The sequence below is a fragment of the Coffea eugenioides genome, chromosome 2 (genome assembly GCF_003713205.1).
Source record: "Coffea eugenioides isolate CCC68of chromosome 2, Ceug_1.0, whole genome shotgun sequence".
NCBI classification, from domain to species: domain Eukaryota; kingdom Viridiplantae; phylum Streptophyta; class Magnoliopsida; order Gentianales; family Rubiaceae; genus Coffea; species Coffea eugenioides.
The window spans coordinates 42,267,266-42,276,066 of NC_040036.1; positions in this window are offsets into that span (position 1 = coordinate 42,267,266).

An 8,801-nucleotide genomic window follows, 5' to 3' on the forward strand; every position below is an offset into this window, starting at 1 on the left:
AGCAATACTATAGAAATCGAATTTGTCCGAATATTCGGCACATGCAACACATCATTAAGGGGCAAATTTTTTCCTGATGTGAGTTTCAAGAGAACTTTTGGAGTTTTCAAGATAGATCACCTATTCATCATTCCCTATTGGAGTATAAGAGGAAAATGCTGCTTGATTTGCACATATATGCCGTGTAGCCCCAGAGTCTACTACCCACTCTTTCACATTGGCTGCAATGTTAACTTGAGAGATGACAATAGCAATTATATCATCTCCTTCGGCCAAATTAACCTTAGGAGGATTGGTATTTGTTTTGTCACCTTTCTTTTGTGCCTGCATTGAGCAGCATAGTGTCTAGATTTTTCACAAATATAGTAATTGCCTTTCTTCTTCTTAAAGTTGGGATTATTGGACTTGTAATTCTGAAATTTATTGACATATCTTTTATTATTGCTTTGTACCAGGTTAGTTTTGAGAGTCATTTCCTTAGTTTAGACAGTTTTTAACTCCTTCCTGTTAGAATCTTCAATCAAAATATGTTTCATGAGCTCATCAATGGTGTAATTTTTTTACTTGTGCTTCAAATTATTTTTGTTGTCAGTCCATGTTTTGGACAACTTTTAAATTAGCATGCCAGTAGCAAATTTTTCGGACAAATTTATATCATCATTTTTTGGATCCTTGAGTAGCATTTGGTAGTCAATGATTTGTGCTTTTATTTTTTTGTCTTTTGTCATCTGCCATTAGTTGTATTTTTCACGATGAATTTTTGTTTGGTGGCGTCTTCGACGGTAAATTTTGTTATCAAAACTTCCTAAATTGTCTTAGCTTCCTTGCAACTACAGTACACGTCAAATAGTTCATTTTAAAGTGTTTGTAAAATAGTACGCCGACATACCTTATTGAACTATTGCTAGGATTCTTGTGTCTTGATGTCCATAGTTGCAGTTGGTTGTGCTTCTGTCAGTGCATAGGTCACTCCATGAATGTCGAGTAGAGAGTGCACACGTTCTTGCCACCTTTTGAAATTTTCATTAGCAAAAATTTCAATTTTCATGACATCCAAAAAAGATTTAGCCAAAGTAGTGCGACTGCAACTGATGCGAATGTAGGTTGTGAGGTGTTAATATTATCGAAGGCCATAGTTTCTCAGATTGTAGGAAAAATAGCCAAAACCAATGTTAACTAAATCTACTAAAATGAACATTGAGTCGTGTTTAATAACACTATTCTAAAAACTATTTCAAGAGATTGAAATGTTTTTTCTAAATTAAACAAGCCTTTTTCTTGTTATAAACAAGAAGAATCAAAACTAGCAAAAATTGCGTAAATCCAACAGAGAGTAAAAAAAGGAGAAGAAGGATGAGAAGAAGAAACCAGTCAGGAAGGTTTCTACTGTCAGCTTTTGGTGTACTTTCTAAAGTGGGAGTAACTGCTATTTATAGAGTTCAAAAAGTGTATATTGGAAAGGATAAGAGATAACTTCTGAGAACACGAAAAGAAACGTGGCTAGTTTTATGTAACGGAAAATAACGTTAATAAAAGAACATTGTGAACGTGCTCAACTTTTGTAACCAATGAGATAAGAACTTATCTTTCCGGTGGAAAGAGTCAAACTTTATCCTAATTTTGTAAAACGTAAAAAGAAAAATAAATTTTACTTCTTGCTCGTAGTAAAATTATCTTAGACTGTGCTTAACCCACACGCAGGCAGGTGCAACTCCGTCAGTTTATACTGAAACGGCCAAACTCAACTTCCTTCTCAAACATACGAGTCCACACTAATTACTAGTCTAACACACACCCAATAAAAAAAAAAAGCATTATAAAGTAGAAATCCTTATGGTTTTCCAATGTGGAATAAAATTTTTTGAAATACTCCTTTATTTACAATAATTATAACTTGTTTATCAATAAGTAAGTGAAATTATCATTGCATCGATGATCAATTGAATGAATCATTTTCGAATTTATTTCTTGGTTAGAGTCTATCCATTATTGTTTTAATTTTAATAAATTATCATTTAGTTTTTATTTATTTATTTTATTTGTGTTATTTAACTACTCTTATTTTTACAAAATCCTCCATACTCTAAGTTTTAGAAGAAATAAATTTTTTTCAGTCCATATGGAATCGACCATACTCACCGTTATATACAGAAAAACTATATTTTATTTGAACAAGTATTTACTATTATATAAACTTGACACCTATCAATTTTTAGCACCGTTGCCAGGGACTGATGCATGATTAATTTATTTCTTTGTGAATTCATCTTTTTTTTTATTTTTCTCTTTTTTTACTAGTTTATGGTTACTAACATTCAATATTTTGGTGATAGGTTGAATTTCATTTTTAGGAGGGGTAATGAGACTCGTATTTTTTCTAATGATCAACATTTTTTGAGATGCGTATTTTTTCTAATAATCAACATTTAAAAACCTCTCATGTAGAAAAATTGGTTGTTGCAATTTGTAAAATTTGTTATACCTTGGATCATTCAACCAATACGTGCCCCATATTTCAAAATGACCTGAGTGTCCCAATCAATAATTTTGGAGGTTCTCCAACCTTGTCTCAAACATGGAATGACCTTTATTCAAATGTGTATAATCAAAAATAGTGTGATAACTCCAATTTTATTTATGTAACAGATCAATAGGTTTTCAACATCAATATTAACAGTAATAACCATCATTAACGTCAGGTATGTCTCTTGAAAAAATAATGAAATCACTAGTTGCGAATATATATCGATTTCAACAAGAGACAAAAAAAGAGTATTTGTGACTTGACGAATCAACTGTGTCAGATGGCATCTAAAATGACGCAATTGGCTTCTCAAATTTATGAAGAATTGCTCTCACAGTTCATTGTCAACCTTGAGGAAGATGAGAGTACAATTACCCTGACAAGTAATGAGGAACTACAGGAGTCTCAAGAAGGGGGATCTAAAAATGCAGTTGAAAAAGAAGTTGAAAAGGAAGAAATGAAACCCCAACCTCAAATTGTTCCAGTGAACAAATCCAGTGAACAATTTTCAAATGTGGTGACACCTCCTCCATTCCCTAAACTACATTCTCCTAACTCTCATTCTATAATTTCTGTTAGTGAGATTGATTTTGTTGTACTAGAAGTTTTTGAGTATCATGGCAGGAATAAGTTTGGAATTGAGATGGCCAAATATCTTGAATTGATAATTATTTGTGATGGAGAAGTGATTGAAAAATTAACGTCATTGATTGCTTATTTGGTGCTATCTACTAGTCAATGGAAGAAAGTAATTCATATGCTTAAGGATCATTCTATTTACAAAAGTTATCAGAATTCAATAGAGAATGAAACACTGAAACGAGAAGATTTTATCCTTCTTGATTGGACATAGCAATGTCTAACCAAAAACATTAAAGAAAGGCGCTTATTGTAAAACAACCCAATTCGTTTTTTATTTATTTTTATTTTATTTTAGATTTCCTATATTTTGTGTGTTTGATTTTCATTTTGCTATCTTAGTGGACAAAAGACTGCTACCCGACAAGACATGCCCACGCCTAATTGACTGGCAAACTCATATTGCAATTTCAGAAATTTAATAGGCCATGCCTATGCCTTCAAGTCACGCGCTAGTGTGAAATACCACAACTTGATGATCAGAAAACTTTTTCCCCTTTACATGCATGCCCATGTCTTGTTCCATTGAGCGGCGTAAAAAGAATCAAAAAAAGAAAAAAAATTTCCCTCTTCTTTTTCTTTCTTTCTTTCCCTTTTTTCTTTCTCCCTTTCCTTTTCTTTCTTTCTTTCTTTCCTTTTTCTTCCCCAGCCACACGACACAGAACTTGGCTACCTACTTCCATTACAAGGAATTCGACCTGCCCCTTCCTCTCTCGTCGTAGCCATGTGATGCCTCCTCCACGTTCAGAGAAGTGTCGTTGTCCCCTTATTTTATTTTATTAGTTATTTCTTACATTGGGGGACAATGTAATATTTAGATGTGGGGGAGGGGTTTGGATTGCTAACTAGACATTAATTGTTTAATTTTCTTTCCTTTTTGTTAGCCGTCTTTGTTGGCTATGATGAATGTATACAATCAAGATGTGAGTATGAGTAGCAAATTTATGCTATTTGAACATTTTATTTTTCTTAGTAACAGATTTGATTGATGAATTTACTGAATTTGACAAATTTTAACCACTATGTGTGTTTATTAGGCTTATTAATGAGCATTTCATTTATGTTTTGCTCTATTTTTCATTGTTGGGTGGTTGTCACACATGGTTGTGTCATTTTAGAACTTGCTCTGTTATATGTGTCAAGTCTATATTTTTGTTGAATTTGATGCATGAAAGTGACTAGGGCACCTAGGATTTAATCCCTTTTGACTTTCTTAAAAGAGCAGCCCTTTGTTTACCATTAGTGAGATCATTTCAACTTTTACCCATTTTCTTTGTTTAAAACCATAATTGCTACCCAAGACCTTTTCTCTTGACTTTCTTTTCATATCTCATCTTGAAAGAGTGTCTAAATTTAGTTGCTTGAAAACTAGGTGTATTGTTGCAGGGAAATAAAGCAAGTGAGATGGTTCGCAAGTGTTTGAATATGCTGAGGAATCATGAAAAGTTAAAAAAAAAAGCCAAAAAAAACGAAGCAAAAAAAAGATGAAAAAGAGAACAAGAAAGAAAATGGAGAGATGCAAGCTTTTGTGCATAAGTGTTGAAGTGGTAGAAGCAATTTGTTGAAAAATGTTTACACTTGTCAAGTTGATGAAAGTTGATGCTAAGTCTTGGAAGATTGAGTCGAGAAATTTTCGTGTGATGAATTCTTGACATCCTCTTGACATATTTACACCTTAATTTACCTTTTTATCCTACCCCTTGCCCAAACCTATTACAATCTTACGAAAGTCCCTTGGATTCTTGTATTAAATTCCCTATTGGTGGTGGAGATGTGATATGTGAGCAAGTTTATGGTAAAGTTACTCCATGGTGTCGAGAGTTATGTTATACCCAATACACTATTGAGTGGCGAGTGCACATGTTCGAACCTTTGTGAGGATTGTTGAGTTTGGTGCATTCAAATTTTGATGAAGTTGTTGGAATGGTAGGGTTTATGATAGTATGATATATTGCGAGTTACCTGCTATCTTGATTTTGTTTTTGAGCTATGATATGTTTGAGAACAAGTATAGTTTAGGTGTGGAAAAAATTGATAGGTTGCATTTTTTACATTAATTTTATGATTGTTTCCCTCTTTGATTTTATCAAATATTGTATTAATTGATGGATTCTACTTATATTTAGTAATTGGTGTTGGTTACAGGGTTTTGGAGCAAAAAAGGATTAAAGATGTGAATTAAAATTGAATTTCTATGCAATTTGGCATGGGCGCATCAAGATCTAATTTACAAGTCTGGGAACTCCGAATTTGGCACTGATTTTCCATCTTAAATTGAAGAAACGAAAGTCGGATTCTACAATGAATCGATAGCCTTCTACTTTTGTTGAAATGCTAGTCTAGGCTATTTTGTAGAACATTTTGGAAACAACTTCTTGATGGCTTATTAGGATTAGAACTCTTTGGTTGGATAAGTCGTTGAGTAGGAGTAGGAAACAACGCAAGAACTATCATTTCTTTATTCTTCTTTTTATCCAAACGAGACACTAGTCAGTAGTATGTATTGTTTCTTCTTAGGAAGAAACAAGAGAACCGAATTCGTTTTCTTTTTCTCTGGAATTCATCTCAATTGGAGAATGGCTGGAGTAATAAATTCCAATATTTCGCGCGTGGCTTTTTCCATGATGATGAACTAAACACTTATTTCTAGTTAAGAAACATTGGAGGATTTGGTTCATCTAAATTTGTGAAATCAAATTGATTATTTTTTATTTTATTTATTCACTGGTATTCGTATCTTCTCTGCTTTAATTTCTTATGGCTATTATGTTGTTTGAATATCAAAGGCGTCCGATATTTAGTGCAACCTAATAATTTAAAATCATTTAGAGTAATTAAATCTGTAATTGTTTAATTACTTTAAACTAGTGATAACTAGTATAATTGGATTTATGTCAAGAGGACATATGGGCTCATTTAAAATAACTCTCATAGCATATTATTTGATTAGAATAGAACTTCTCTAATTCTTAAGGTAATTTAAAAATTGAACTCTAAGGTCGTACTTAGGGTTATTTCTTGATTAGGGCAGTTATTAATAGTCATATCTTAATTACCAATATAATAAGGAGAAATTGACTGTTATCGCTTTTTTGACAGTTATAACTTGTTTATCAGTAAGTAAATGAAATTATCATTGCATTGATGATCAATTGAGTGAACCATCTCTGAAATTATTTCTTGTTTAGAGTCTATCCATTATTGTTTTAATTTTAATAAATTATCATTTAGGTTTTATTTATTTATTTTATTTGGGTTATTTAACTATTCTTATTTTTATAAAAGTCTCCCAAACTCTGAGTTCTAAAGAAATAAAATTTTCCTAGTCCATGGGGAATCGACTCTACTCACCACTATATATAAAAATCTATATTTTATTTGAGAAGATATTTATTATTGTACAAATTCGACACCTATCATAAATCTAGAATATCACTTCAATGTTGACAAAATTGTAAGCGACCAACTAATTACTCCTCAATCTTCTTCAATTCTTCCCAAACCTAGATCTAAGTAACTGTAGTTCTTTTACTATCATTTTTCTTATTAATTCAAGTTTTTGTCTTATTTGCTTCAATATCCATAAAACATAAAAATTGCTGGAACTGGCTGGCAAGCTTATTCTAAACCTTTAATGAAAGTCTTTTACTTCTCCTTTATAGTCTAATCTTTAGAAATAGGGAAAAGAGCTCCTAATAGTTGCAATACAATCTAGATAATATAACTAGAAAAAAGAAACAAAAAAGTGAATAAAGACAGTTATCTAGCCCATTCTTGGCCTCTAAAGAATGCTCATCATCAATATGGCAACACAGTCCAGCAATATCAAAATACTATGAACAAAAATGTCATGCAAATTCTTCTCAGATATTATTATCTGCAATCTCAATTTCCTTGAATCCCATCAACAATTCTACATTAAAACCATGCCAGTTTGTCCCTCCTATCCACAACCTAGAACAAAAAATAAAAACCCATCATTAAAATCCATTTTTTATGGCATCCAAGCTACAAAAATTACAATCCAAGCTAAAAAAAATATCCCAAATTCACCAAAAATAAAAAGATAAAAAGAAGAACTTTTCTGGGGATGTAGGAAGGCTTGCTAGATCGAGATTGAAGAGTAGATTTGTAACTCCTAGAATGACAAACAGGCACTTCAAGAGTCACCATCCATGGCTGTTTTTTGATTGGTAAGCAAAAACAGTAACAATAATTACAAGGGGTAGCAAAAAAAACTATCTATTCATTTGCTACAAATTTTGAGCTAGGTCTGATCTTGACATGATTGATTATAAGTTAGGGTGAAGAAATAGTTGGGTTGTAGGAGGAGCACGAATTGAAGGAGATTGAGGAGTAATCTATTGGTCCCTTATATTTTTGTCAACATTAAAGTGAATTGCCAGATTTACCCTTTAAAAATTAGTCACATTATGTGCACGTGACTTATTTCGGCTAAAATTTGGATGGAAAAGTGAGAAGGGCCAAAAGTGATTGTTTTTTTATTTGTTAAGGATTAAAAATTGATTCTTTTCATTTTGAGGGACTAAAATTTCACATTAACCATATGTAAGGGACGACTAGTGCATTTCTCATTTTTTATTACTAAAGGTTGAATGAATGATGTAATTGTGTCTAAATGGATTTGGCAACTATTGAAAATAGAGTTTATTTATTATGTTACAATTGTCATACATGTTCAACAATTACCAAGGATATTTTGGTTATGCAAAATATTATTTAATATACACCCTATTAACAAGTTAACCATAAGAGGTAAAGTATATATATTTGGAGTTCAGAAAGGCAAAGTGTTATTAGAGATAAGTTTAGAAGGTAAAGTGTAATTAACTCTAATTTTGAAGCATTACTGATTAATTCACCTCCATATTTAATGTCCTTATTGCAAGCCTTAGGACACTAAATAGCAAAAACCTTTGTAGTATTATTTGCTTATCACTCTTTTTTTTTTGACAATGGTTAAAGCAACTTCAGGAGAATGAGAAAGACATATTCCTTTAACCCAAAAGGGCCAAAAATCCAAAATAGTACCAAAAATCTTGAAATAGCAACAGTAGTAGGAGTGTGACGCTCCAAATGTTTGGCTTTGAGATATTATGTGTGTGTATATATATTGAACATTGGTAATTTGTGGAGTAATTTTTATTTTTGATTCATAAAGAAAAAATTACATTGGGACAAATTGTATTACTATAGTGGAATTATAAAAAAAATATTATTAGAAACCTAATCTTATATTTATTAGTATCAAATAATTAAGGCAGCAATTTTAAAATCAATTATTTTAAAAGTTACAAGAAATAGTGATGGGTTCTATCCAGCACATACAAGTTATATACTTAATTCTGCCATTCCTACAAGTGTACAATTCATTTCATGAGGAGTATTAAGGTCGATCCCACAAGAAGCAAGAATCAATTACCGAGGCCATTTCTTACTCTATTAGATGAACTGGTCACAATTGTGAGAAAAAATTACCAACTATGAACTTACACTAAAGTGAATGTAAAACGAATACAACGGAGAAAATCATGAATCAAGTGGTTCAATCACCACTATTTCACTCTAGTGTTGCCAAGGAGACTTGCTTTGGCCAATGAATCAACTTTTACAAATA